Raw genomic sequence first — 13,357 nt, 5'->3', positions numbered from 1 at the left:
AGTGAGCTGACTCCGCCCCATGATGTAATACCTTATGGTGGTTCCGCGAGGCAGGGAGGGAGTCGGGGGTGGTAAAAATCCCACACGCTGGTGTGTCTAGACCAGTGTCTTTGAAGATTTCCGCCTTCTCAGAAAAAAAAAAAGATACACCCTATTCGCGCTATGGAAAGTTTCCTCGCAATGATCTAAATTTTGTCCATTACTTCACAATGATTTGAAGGATTGCCAGAGCAGAAACTATCCTGCTCCCTGTTGATTACCCTTTCGGGGACTTGCTTGACGGGTAAGACGATGATTGCATCTCATTTTACGACCGCCTGATTGTGGATAAAATCTGCTTCGATAGATTGCAAAACCGGGATGTCTGGAGTTACTTATTAAGGCAGGCCTAGACCGGATACCGGTTGTTGTGCCGTTGATGATGAATGAGGAACATAATAATTTTAACGGGTTTATAGCAAAAGAACTAGTGATGACCTCTGATGCGTGTTGTTTATGATATTCCTAATTAAGATTGTTTAATTGTTCAGCACTTCATTTACTAATTCTTCTGTATTTTCGCCATTGTTTCCTGTATCCTTCCATTGAGAGTAATGTCTGTACCTCGCCAGAATAGCAAACACAAACTCAAACTGGCAGCGCAATCTATTTAGCTTTATCTGTACGTTGCAGAATTTATCCTCCAAGGAAAACATTGAACTAAACTAGCTTACATTTATCCTGCTTTCTTGTTCCTTCTAATTTACGAAATGATAAACATCAAATTGCTTTTCAATATGTACTTTTAACTCCATTGCTAACATCACACACACCCTCAAAACGAGCTTTAATTAAGTCAAGACATTGTAGTAAACATGAATGCGAAAATGTTGCCCTGCAAGAAGATATCCTTGTAAGATCTACCATTCATTAGAGACAGTTGCTCAACAAATACAACTGAACTCTATTGAAACAATCTACACACGCCACCAAGGGAGTACAAGTAAATAACAAGTTTCGGATACTGTTAGCAAAATATCCGTTTATTCTGTTACATTGAATTATTATTCGAATATTCATCGTCATCATCTGCCAGGACAAAGATAACATTAAGGCATCACACTCCCTAATGAATACCAAAACTATTAGAGTGACACTATGAGATCCTTGCAAGATGAGAACCCATCCAGGAGATTATTAACAATATTCGTGTAAAGGGTTGAAATATTGATGTGGCAAGGAATGGATATTGTCACCATGAATTTGGGCCTCTTGAAATTCATTGGATACAACACAGCCTGAAGGTTGAATTAGTCGAGGCGAAGGATATGAGTATATCTTCTGCCATTTTCCAAACAAATGGGCAAAGTTGGAAAGGGTATTGTTTGCGGCTTTTCAATTGAATGATGCATACCTAACAGATCGTAGTGCGGAGGAGGCTGTAGTCCAGAGTGTGTAAGAATTTAGGCTACACAAGGAAAAGGACATCGGAAGGTTATTGATACTGTCCGGCAGACAGTTACTCGATCTACCCATAACAGGAACTGATGTTGACTTGAGTTTATGCTACAGTTGAGTTTTTTTCATCAGATATTAGGTTGTTGCAAATGAAATGTCGGATATTTGAGTAAAATTTCAAAAAACTATAACTTTTATGAAAATTAATTTTATTAGTCAAAATAAGAACTAGCAGCTTCAATGCACTTCTCCCAACGAGATACAAGGGCATTTATTCCAGTTTCGTAAAAGTCTGGGTTTCTAGAGCTAAGAAATTCTTCAAAGGCACTTTTGACAGCTACTTCATTGCTGAATTGTTTTCCCGCCAAAAAGTGATCCAAATGCTTAAAAAAGTGGTAGTCGGTTGGCGAGAGGTCGGGTGAATATGGTGGATGAGGAAGAGTCTCATATCGTAATTCATTTAATTTTTGGACCGTCATTCTGGAAACATGAGGTCGGGCGTTATCATGGAGCAGTATAACTCCATCTCTGTTGACCAATCTAGGCCGCTGAACACGTAATTTCTCGTGCATTTCATCAAGTTGGGCACAATATTTCTCTGCATTAATTGTTTCACCACGCTCCAAAAACGAATCATGAATAATTCCAGATGCAGACCACCAAACAGTTACCATTACCTTCTTCGGATGAAGGCTCGGTTTTGGCATGTGTTGTGGAGGCTGATCGGCATCTAGCCATTGCGCTGATCTGCGACGGTTGTCGTACAATATCCACTTTTCATCGCATGTCACTATTCTGCGCAAAAAGGGATTGTTCCTGTTGCGGTTGAGTAGAGAACTGGATATTTCCATTCGCAGCGCCATGTTTTGCTCGTTGAGTTCATGCGGAACCCACTTATCAAGCTTCTTCACCTTTCCAAGCTGTTGTAAGTGCCGAGATACTGTCGAATAGTGTACGCCTATTTTCTCTGCAATGTCACGAATCGATGATCGGGGATCAGATTCCACTATCAAACGCAACTCGTCGTTGTCGATCGATGGTCCTGGGTGTCCACGAGGTTCACTTTGAAGGGTCATGTCGCCTGATCGGAATTTTTCGAACCACCGCTGTGTCGTTCGTTCGTTTGCTGCGTCAGCTCCAAATGCTCTGCAAATGTTTCTGGTTGCCTCCGCTGCGTTGTGACCAAGTTTAAATTCATATAGAAAAAGTAGACGTTTTTGACTCCCTTCCATGCTTTTTTCTTTGAGTTTTACTTGGAACTTCAATGACGATTGAAACTGAAATGACTCCTTGACCGAACGAACGACTATTTATACTCAATTATCCCATACCACCAGAGTCACCTTGCGGCAGTTTTAAACATTAAAATCATAACTAACTTCACTTCATTGAAAAATCCGACATTTCATTTGCAACAACCTAATAGAAAGCGTGCATAGTGTGCTTAGCCCACTCATCCGTGTTCAGCAGTCTCAGCAATCCATCTCAGTGAAATGATATCGAAACTCATTTATCCATATAGAATCAAATCGAGCAAGTACATGGAACTATAACGTCCTTTGAAAAGCAACTTTTCGTTATCTGGTGGCGGGAAATCTCAAAGGATAGATTGCGTGAACATTACAAGATTTGATGTAAGTTGAATCAACAAATTCGTTGAAAGCTTTCTCCTATTTCCCACGCTCCTATAATAGTTCGTCTAGATCCTTCCACGTTTCTTATAATAACCGTTCCGCCCTCAAATTACATCAAGTCATGTCATGAACGTGATGCGATACGACTGGATGGCGAATAAGATAAGAAAGGTCAAAAGAATTCGATGTGCTTCTCCGTCCCCTGCATATCGTTCGGTTTCAGAAAAATTGCATTTTCTAATAACGCGTTTAGTATCGCTTTGAGTAACTTATCCCATCCCCCGGGGGTAGTATGCAAACTGGTTGTAGAAATTTGTCACCTAGCGGTTGTAGTTTAACCGTCGATACATAAACCCCAGCAGGGACTCCGCTAGTATGGCAGTGACACGCTGCTTTTAAGCAAGACGAAAATGAAAAATGCTAATGACTTGCCTAATGGCGTGCAGACTGGAGAAATGCTTTAAAACACGTTGCCGCTGTAAAGGAAGACGGGCGTGAAAGGAAGGACCCTCGCCGCTAACCTAGCGCCAACACCGCCATTGTTAGGGAGTGGCGTTACAGGCGCACGTTAACTTTTCCTAATTGCATTCGTGTCAAAAAGTCATTTTTCAAGAAGCACTTCACTAAGAAGAGCTTGAAAGCGCAAAAGTAACAAAGCGAAGATTAAATCGAAGCGAGTAAATATGGTGATTACGCTGGAGTAAAGGACACGCCACTAGCCCACCCTGCTCCTGGCTCCTGGCTCCTGCTGCATACGACGCTCGCTGTGGTTCTTGTTTGTCTTCTTGTCGTCAACTCCTATTTGCACTAACAAGACGGACGTAAGAATGTTACAGTATTCAAGAGGATATAACTATTCGAAAAACTCGTCATGCGATGGAAGCAGAGTCGGAACACTGTTTTGAGGACTCGGAATCGGGAAGTTTGTGATGGTATTTTAATTAGAAAACGCGTAAAAGGTTTCTTACCTGTAGAAAGTAATGACGCGGTGGGTAAGCTCCGATATTGTTCTGCGGGGAGGATAAATATGAATGAACTTACTGTTAGAAAAGAATATAATAAATTGGATTTTTTTGCTGTTGAGGAAGGAGAATTAGTGCTGCGGGGTTTCTTCTTTGAAATTCTGAGCTAGAAAATTGTCTGACGGAAGAATGGTTTTTCCAACTTTTTTTTAAGTAACCTCAAGTAACGGCAAACCAGCGCGGGTGGTGTGGACTAATATTGAGGCCATGCTGTCGGAGATGGTCATTCATCTCTTGGACACCAAAGAATAATACAGGGGGTTCATTCCCTGTTTTGATTCTCTCAGGTAGTCAGTGGGTTCCACGTTATAGCTTGCGAGGACCGATTCTCCAAGGACCTTCTCAGTTCGTACGTCGCTAAGATCAGCGACGTCTGGGAGGGCGTAAGGCTCAGATTCCCGGGAGACCGATTGCTCGTATCTGGTTGTCGAAGACAACAAGCTCTTCCAATTCCTGCACCTGCAAAACCTCAGGATTCCCATGGACTACTGGATAGTTATCAAGGAGGAACCCCAGAAAAACAACCAACCTTTTCTGCTCCGTATAATCGGCTCCGGAAAATGTAGACTATGAAGTGCGGTTCAGAGTCAGGAACGTAAAGGTGAAAGTGTTCCGATCTGTAAAACCGGATGAGCTGTTGGAGGAGATGAGTATCAACGGTCTGACGGGAATTGACGAACCCCAAGGATAACTTTGTTGTTTAGGATCTGCGGGATCCTAAGTCCCCATCCACTTGATGGTGGACCGGACTAAATGAGGAGCAACTTACTCCCTCGTTTTTTAATCCATGGATCCCTAGTATTGGAGCGTAGCACCCCAAGCATTAAGAATTGAAAATCAAAAATTTGACTGACGGTTTCGTCCAGGACAGAGGCAACTCATCAGGCGCTGCCTCACCTCTGCCCTGGGAGCAGCGTGACCGAAAGTGCCAACAGGTGGAAAGACGCTCCCTTTTATCATCGCAAAAATACGACAAGGTTGCGAGTTATATTGGACTTAAAACACCAGTCGTTGTAGTCTAAGCTAGACTAAAGCTAGGTTGTTGTTTAGGATCTGCGGGATCCTAAGTCCCCATCCACTTGATGGTGGACCGGACTAAATGAGGATGGGGACTTAGGATCCCGCAGATCCTAAACAACAACCTAGCTTTAGTCTAGCTTAGACTACAACGACTGGACGGAGGCGACCGAACCATCAAAACACTCCAAACAACCATCGAAAGGCTCCAAACAAATTATAATTTATTCCGCAGCACAGGAGACACTGATCAGGACAGATCTAGAGCATATACCCTCACGACGAAGATTCTGTACGTTTTTCTGTGTTCGGACCTGAGTTCTAGCAACCTCGTGGTTAAACTGGAGCAGGCGGGGGCAGAGCACGTGCAAATTTTCTCGGCTTACTTGGCTCACGACCGGTCAGCTCCGCCAGAAGAACTATATTTGACGAGCATCATAGCACCTGCTGATAAGCTGCGACACCATTGCAGGGCATACGTTTTGGACCAGCTCGGAAATCGACGAGAGAGGTGAGTCGTTCTTTGGTTTCATTATAAATAAAAATATATCGGTGCGTAACAGGGGGAGTACGAGAGGAGAACGACAAGCATGCTTGTCAATCGCGCTCTGAAATGTGATTCAGACGTTAATTGGAATCGCTATAAAGAGGCTTTAAAGAAGAGCATAATATCATCTAGACGATCATCATGGAGACGCTTTTATGAAGAGACTAACTCTCTTGAGGAAACTTCAAAGCTGAAGTGGATTCTGGTAAAAGAACGTAGCAGAAAACTGGGTTATTTACGTTTACAGAACGGGAGGTACCCAGAAAGCAATGAAGAAATGACAAACCCAGGCAGCATCTAATCTCGGGGCCAACAGGTGCACACACTCAACCAAGAGACCGAGAGAGAGGAATCTGGCATGCAAAGTAGTATCACTGGAGCGAGTAAAATGGGCATTTAACTCGTTCCATAGATACAAGTTTGCAGCTCCGGATAGCACCATTCTAACGTCTACTAAAAGGACTAGAAAGACTAGTAGATCGGTTCATAAGGGATACACACATTCCTAAGTGGCCAAGGCAAATCCACGGAGACAGCACTGCATGAACTTACGGCAAAAATTGAAAAGGCGCATTAGGCGCATTCATGGTCATCGAATTATGCCTCATTTGCGGCAATTTGTGATGCGGCAAGACAGCATAGTATCGAAACGCCGCTAATCAGTTGGATCCTTCACATGCTAGAATGGAGAAAAATCCACATATCCGTTGGTCAGAAGTCTCTTGAAGCGGTATGTCTTAGGGGCTTCCCAAATGGAGGGGTTCTCTCTCCACTGTTATGACTGTTGGGAATGGATACCCTGCTGCCTTCGTGCAAGCGTGCGGACGACCTAGCCGTAATAATTACCGGCAAGTTCGCGGACGCAGTATTAGACCGCTTGAATGCAACTCTGCATGAAATCCACAGTAGGTGCCTCCGCAATGGACTCACGGTGAAAGCTTGGAAGACTGAGAGGCAGCTTCACGCTACCCAATTTAACAGGGGCGGATATCCAGCTGGCACAAGCAGTCAAGTATTTAGGAGTACATTTCGACTCCAAGTTAACGTGGAAGCACCATATCCTTGAACAATATGAGAAATCCTGCAGATTGCTCTGGTGCTGTAGAAATGCGATAGGTAAGACCTGGCCACTTTCACTAAAACGCACACACTGGATGTATATATCCGTAATAAAACCCATTTTGATGTATGCATGCATCGTCTGGTGGCCGAGACTGAACTTTACTAACAGCAGGAAGCTGCTAACGCAGATTCAAAGACTTGGTTGCCTAAGTATTACTACTAGAGCAATGAGTACTACGCCGACTGCGGCACTTGAAGCTATCCTAAATTTCCCCCTCTTCATTTGGAGTTGAAACGGAAAGCAGCCAATGACGCATATACCAAGGCCATGACTCTTTTCAAATTACAGACTTAATAATCTTCATCGACGAGTCAGTTATGGAAGGCGGATCGGACGCAGAGGTGTGTCCGGGGAATCCGATTATAAAACTGGCCCGACCCCTCGGAAAAATGACGACCATATTCCAGGCGGAGATATGCCATTTCGCAGGCAGCAGAAGAATGTTTTGCGACGAAAATGGAGGGGTCGCACCATTGGAATCTGTTCCGACAGTCAGTGGCATTATCAGCACTAAACAACAACGACATATTAAGCAGTTGGTGTAGAATTATCATCAGGTGCTGCTGAAACTAGGTCGACTGAACGAAACATTCCTGATGTGGGTGCCGGGGCACTCTAACATCGCTGGTAATGAGGAGGCTGACAGACTGGTTCGCCGAGGATCTGAATACACAATGGTGGGGACAGAACCAGCTTTTGGAACCCTGCCATCCACTGTCAAGTCTACTCTGAAGGGTTAAATTGCAAGAATTCACGCAGCCGAGTGGAGCAATTTGGACTCTTGCCGGCAGACGAAAATCCTTGTGAAAGAGCCTAGAGTCACTAGAGCGGCATTTTTGTTGTTTCTTAAGAAGTGAGACATGAAGACCCTAGTATGGCTTTTAACAGGACACTGCTCTTTAAACTACCATATGGAAAAGATTGGGATGATGGTTTCGGCTATGTACAGCCAATGTGAGAAGAAAGAGATTGACCAGGGAAATTGTGAACATTTGCTATAAGGATAAATATTTGGTATCCATACAAGGACTGCCTGGGGAACTACAAGTCGGCCATCAAGACCGCCAAGAGGCAGTCCATCCATTATGAGTGACATCATGGTAGGAGCGTTGCGAAAGGTGTGCCTGTGGGCCGCAAGATGCAGACTCGGCATAAACCCAACCAAAACGGAACTGATGCTATTCACCACCAAGGGTACCTGAATTCCACCTACCACGGCTGAATGGACAAAGATTGGTTCTTTCCTCCGATGTAAAGTATCTGTGGGTAAACCTGGATCCAAAATTAAATTGGAGATTGAACATTGAGCTGAAGGTTAAGAAGGCCTGTATAGCCTTCCACGCCTGCAAGAGAACTTTTGCAAAGAAATGGGGCTTCCGGCAGCTGTGGTGCATTCCATTCTAACATGCGGCTCTATTGTCTGGTGGCAACTTTGAGCATAGAGTGCAATAGAACGAAGCTTAATAGAATTTAAAGAACAGCGTATGCAAGTTCTGCTGGGGCTCTGCGGATGCTCAGATGTTCTCAATGTACTATTGCATCTCCTCCCCTACATCTTCACATGAAATACGTTGCAATGTGCAGTGCCGCTAGTCTATTCCAAGCGGAAGTACTGCCGATACTGGAAGTCTGTCGATCACTGGGGAGTGACCCGAGCCCTAAGCGTAACATAGTCATTCTGATCGACAGCCAATCGGCCATTAAAGCCTGGTAGCGCCTCCAGGCTGGGAGGGCAGTACAAAAACGCGCTGAACAGTCTGGGCGGCACGCTCAAGGCTACCTTCCGGTGGATTCCCGGTCAAAGGAACGTAGAGGGGAATGAGTGGGTCGACGGATTGGTCACGCGGGGCTTTGCTCTTAGCAGTCCTTCGGCGGGCTATAGAAACAACCCGAATTTAGCTCCAAAACTTTTCAAGAATAAACCTATCCACCCTTCCGTCTTGGATCACTTGATGCCGTCCAGAGCCTGCCATCAAACCGAGATGGAACTTTTCGCTGCTTTTTGCTGCTTTTCAATATATTGCTTGGTGCCAGGCTTCCTCGATCCTCTTTCCAAAAAACGGGAGAGAAAAGCTTGGCTGAAGGAACTTTTAGCCGGAAAGGAGAAGGCACTACAGTTTTAAAAGCGAGGCTGGTGATGTGGACGCAGCTGGTTTAATTCCGGTATGTCGAAACAGATCCATGCAGGGCGAACACCGTGAACCAGAGAGGGCTCCCAGCCGACGACAAGGGAGGCACTGCGAAAGAAGGCGAAGTTTATTGCAAATGAGGATATGGGCGCTGCTACACCCCCAAGTGCGGCGATATTCAGAGAAAGCGGTACTTTCGCCAGAAGGTAAAGACAAGCTGGTAAATCCCCTACGTTCGTGGCCCTAAGAACAAGTAAAGTAAATGACCTAACAATCTGCACTTTAAAGTTGTTAGGGTTGATCAAAGGCTGGAGAGTGGTAGACTAGAATTTATTCTGACTATTGAAGGCTCTCTTAGAAGTACACCACCCAGGAGAACAGGTCTCATAAGTGAGAGGATGAGAATTAGCGGTTTCTGCAAACCTTTCAGCATGAAGGTGTTCCAAGAGGAATTGGGACACTGGGAGTGCGGTTGTTACCAATAAGAAGACTACATTATCTTTTGAACACTTGAAAGCACTTAGCATGGATGGCATTTATACAATGTAGCTAAAGGCGGGTGTGGAGTACTTAGACCAGCTTCTAAAAGATGTTTTCCAAGAATGTCTTGCTCTGGGTTACGTGTCTTCATCTTGGCAGAAGGTGAAGGTAGTTTTCATACATATGTTTGGGAAAGATGACTTTTCAAATCCAGAGGCTTCAGACAAGTAAACTTAATATCATTTTAGCTGAAATGTTTGGAGAGACTGGTTGAGCGTCACATTCAAGAGGAGGCGCTGAGGTCGCATCCACTAAATGAAAACCAACATGCCTACCAACGTCCAAAGTCTTGTGAGTCTGCTCTTTACTCTTTGCTTTTAAAGATAGAGGACACGACTCTGAAAGGTGAGTACTCGATGGGGTGTTCGTGGACATTGAAGTGGCTGTATCCCCTGCAAAAAGCTCTGTGAAGTCACCAGAGAGTAGAGTGTTGACGCAACTTCAATCACGTGGATCTATGCTATACTACCGTAAAGATTGCTTTATGTTTAAGCGGGTGTTGATTGCTACCTAACAACGGAAGCAAGGAAAGGCTGCTGTGTGTGCTATCGCGGCTTCTGTGAAGTATGTTTATCGATTCATTACTGTGCGAACTGCAAAATCTGTAAATACTCGCTCAAGCTTATGCGTATGACGTGGCTGTACTAGTTCTTGTTACTAGATCTCGAAAAACCAAATAAAATTGCAATGGCATTATTAACAAAAGGGAGGAAACTGAATAGTCTTTGTCTTCCAGAGATGAGGGGTACAACCCTTCAACTCTCCGAAGAAGTAAAATATCTGGGAGTTATTTTAAAAAAGAAATTTCTTTGGAACAAATACATACGTAGAGGCAAAAGTAAAACGAGCTCTCACACCTTATGGGCTGTGTAACGGACTTTTGCCTCCAAATGGGGCTTATACCTCATATAGTAATGTGGATATATGTTACTATCATTAGGCCGATGTTCGCTTATGCATCCTTAGTGTCCGAGTCAAGGTGAAACAAAAAAGTTTTCGCTGTAAACTAGCCACACTGCAAAGAACTGTGTGTCTGGGTATTACCGGTGCCATAAGAACCACATCCAGCGCAGCTCTCAATGCATTACTCAATTTGCAGCCCTTGGATTTGTTTATTCAGACCACTGTTAGATCTATTGGGAAACAATGGAGATATGGGGCACAGAGCATTGGAAGAGTTATTGGGAGAACTGGATCCAGTTTTCGCAATGCCTTCTGATTCTCTGATCCCCATACATCTATTGGGTAGAAGATATGAACTTATCTTAAAACAAAGAGAAAACTGAGACGAAATAGAAGAATGACGTCTTCTACAACGATGTTCAAAAACAGAACAGGGTTCTAAGGGTGGCATCCCGGATGATTAACGAGCGGTTGAAAGGTAGGCACATCATAATATGTAGTGATATTCAAGTTGCATTGAGGGCGTTCAGCAGTCTTTTGGTCACTTAAAAAATCGTTCAGGAATGTGGAAATTGATTGAACTCTCTCTCTCTCTCTAAAGTCAATACCGTGGAGCTTCTCTTTGTTTTCGGTTACTGTGTTGTTTACGGAAATAAGTGTCAGATGCTTTAGCAAAAGAGGGTTCCATTTTACTCGAACTCCGACCCGAACCAGTAGTTGGGGTGTTAGTAGCGTTGTCTAATGCTTCTCTCAAAAACTGGGAACTGGCTTCTATCATGAAAGGTCGTTGAGCCTTAATGCTTCTAATCACACCAAACTTTTACTGTCAGAACCAAATAAACATACGACAAATTTCATTCTGTCGAAAAGCAGGATGACTTGTAGAAGTGTTGTGGGCATTCTGACAGGCCATAATTCCCTAGTTGACCATATGTGCAGAATAATAATTCCTATAATAAGGAAGCAAAATTCACGGAAGATTTTCTATGTGATAGCCCCGCCTATGGACGCATAAGACATCAGATTTTTAGTGCTGATGTATTCCAATTCCAGCGGGTAACATCACATCAACTAACAAAAATCCTGCGATTCATAAACGAATTCAAGATATTCGGGAAGAATCGAGTACAATGGTCTACTAGGGTCTGTGTCCTCAGAGGCTTTACTACTCCCCCATCTCCAACACACACACAATCGGTAGGGTGGGTTGAAGCATATTGGTAGGAACCGACAATAATGGTTTCCAGATATGGTTTGTTCACTATACCCCACGAGGTGGAAATCAAATCATCATTCGGGAAATTCCAGAATAGATGAAAGACCTCCGATGACAGCAGTTGTAAATAAATGTCATTCTTTGCTCCATCACCTCAAGGTTAAAAGTAGTAGTAGTAGTAGTAGCCCGACTGCTGCTTTTCCTGGTTGATTTTAGGCCTGTGTTCCTTTCTGAAAGATTTTCCATGGGTTTATATCATCAGTTCCTGAAACTTCCAGGTCTGGGTTGTCTGATACGGCCTTACAATCTCTACTTTTCTTGTGCCCTCATTAATTTGCGTTTTCTTTACCACTTGACCATGGTTTCCTGCCTATTAGTGCTTAAAACGTTTCTTGACGTTTAGTTTTTTTACCATATGAACATTTTCGAGGATTTTTCCTGGATTTTTCAGCCTTTTTCGGATTTTTTCGTCGATTGACTAATGATGAAATGAATATGATGTTTATCGAGACCTGGCTCTATTTTACACTTTTGAAGCATATGGGTGTATTTCACAACTGTGCGTAGGAAAAAGCAGGAAAGGAACCCTGACGCCAATAACGCTTTTTTTCTGGTTTTATTTACCGGGAAAACTTTAACTATGTTGGATGGAGTACTTCTATTATCGACTTCCAGAACATCCGAACTAGGACCGACTGGAGTTTAGACAAGTGTTGCACGCATTCCGCAATTTGCCAAAGTAGCTGTGTTACTTGCATACGCCTATTTAAGCGAAATGCATGCAACTGTCCGCTTGCATATGCTCCTACATAGCATTTCAATGTCAATTATTAGAAGAAAATGAACATTTTAATTTTTTTCGGAAGGATAAGTAAATAAAACTATATGGATGCCTGTGGAAGGAGGGAACAAGAGGTCTATATATCAAATAGTAATCCCAAAATATTATTCTAGATAATTATCATGAATTACTTTACAATTTGCAGTAATTATTTGTTACGAATATTTCCCGGGAAAGATGTAATTAAAGTTTTAATTGATTTCATGTCAACGGCAATGACTAACTGTGTTTACTATTATACATTTCACCCTTTAACAGAAATAGGGAAAAACTACAAATTTGCATTGTTATAATTGCAGAAGTCTATCCTCTAAGTGCAACCACCCTGAACGTTTTAAACTCAATTACCAGCCATTATTGCATTTAACTAGAAAGCAACAATTTTGACGATAGCTTCCATAAGGTAGGGAAGTGTATAGTGTTGGGAGTATTTTGCAGTTGGAATGGTGAATTTGTTAATTTTCTTTCAGAAAACTCAACCTGGATTTATATCGTGGAGAATTCATGTACTTGATTTGAGCATGATTTATTCAGTTATATTTAATTGCATATATTGCTTTTTGCTGATGAAGCAAAGAACGTTTAATATCATCCCCTTTGGGCAGGATATTCAAGTTTCATGCTGTGCTCCACATCGTGGTTTCTCCATTAATCCAAGAAAGTATTAAATCTGAATATCATTATAAAGTTTATTGCTTACCAGAACGCCACTGAGTCGTATCCATCGCCCTCATCAAACTAGGACCTTTAGCATGATGTAAGACATGAACAAATCTACTGCACTCAAGGAAGCCCTTCGAAAAACTTCAAAACTCCACAAGTACCCCATATACCGACGTCGGATTCCAATAGATAGTTATTGCAAACAGAAAGGAGCAATTCTTGTCGCATGACTGTACACGTACGTTGAAGGATACTCACGCCATCCACGGCTCCTTTGTTTGCAAA

The sequence above is a fragment of the Hermetia illucens genome, chromosome 4 (genome assembly GCF_905115235.1).
Source record: "Hermetia illucens chromosome 4, iHerIll2.2.curated.20191125, whole genome shotgun sequence".
Classification (NCBI taxonomy): Eukaryota; Metazoa; Arthropoda; class Insecta; order Diptera; family Stratiomyidae; genus Hermetia; species Hermetia illucens.
This window is presented reverse-complemented; position numbering follows the sequence as displayed.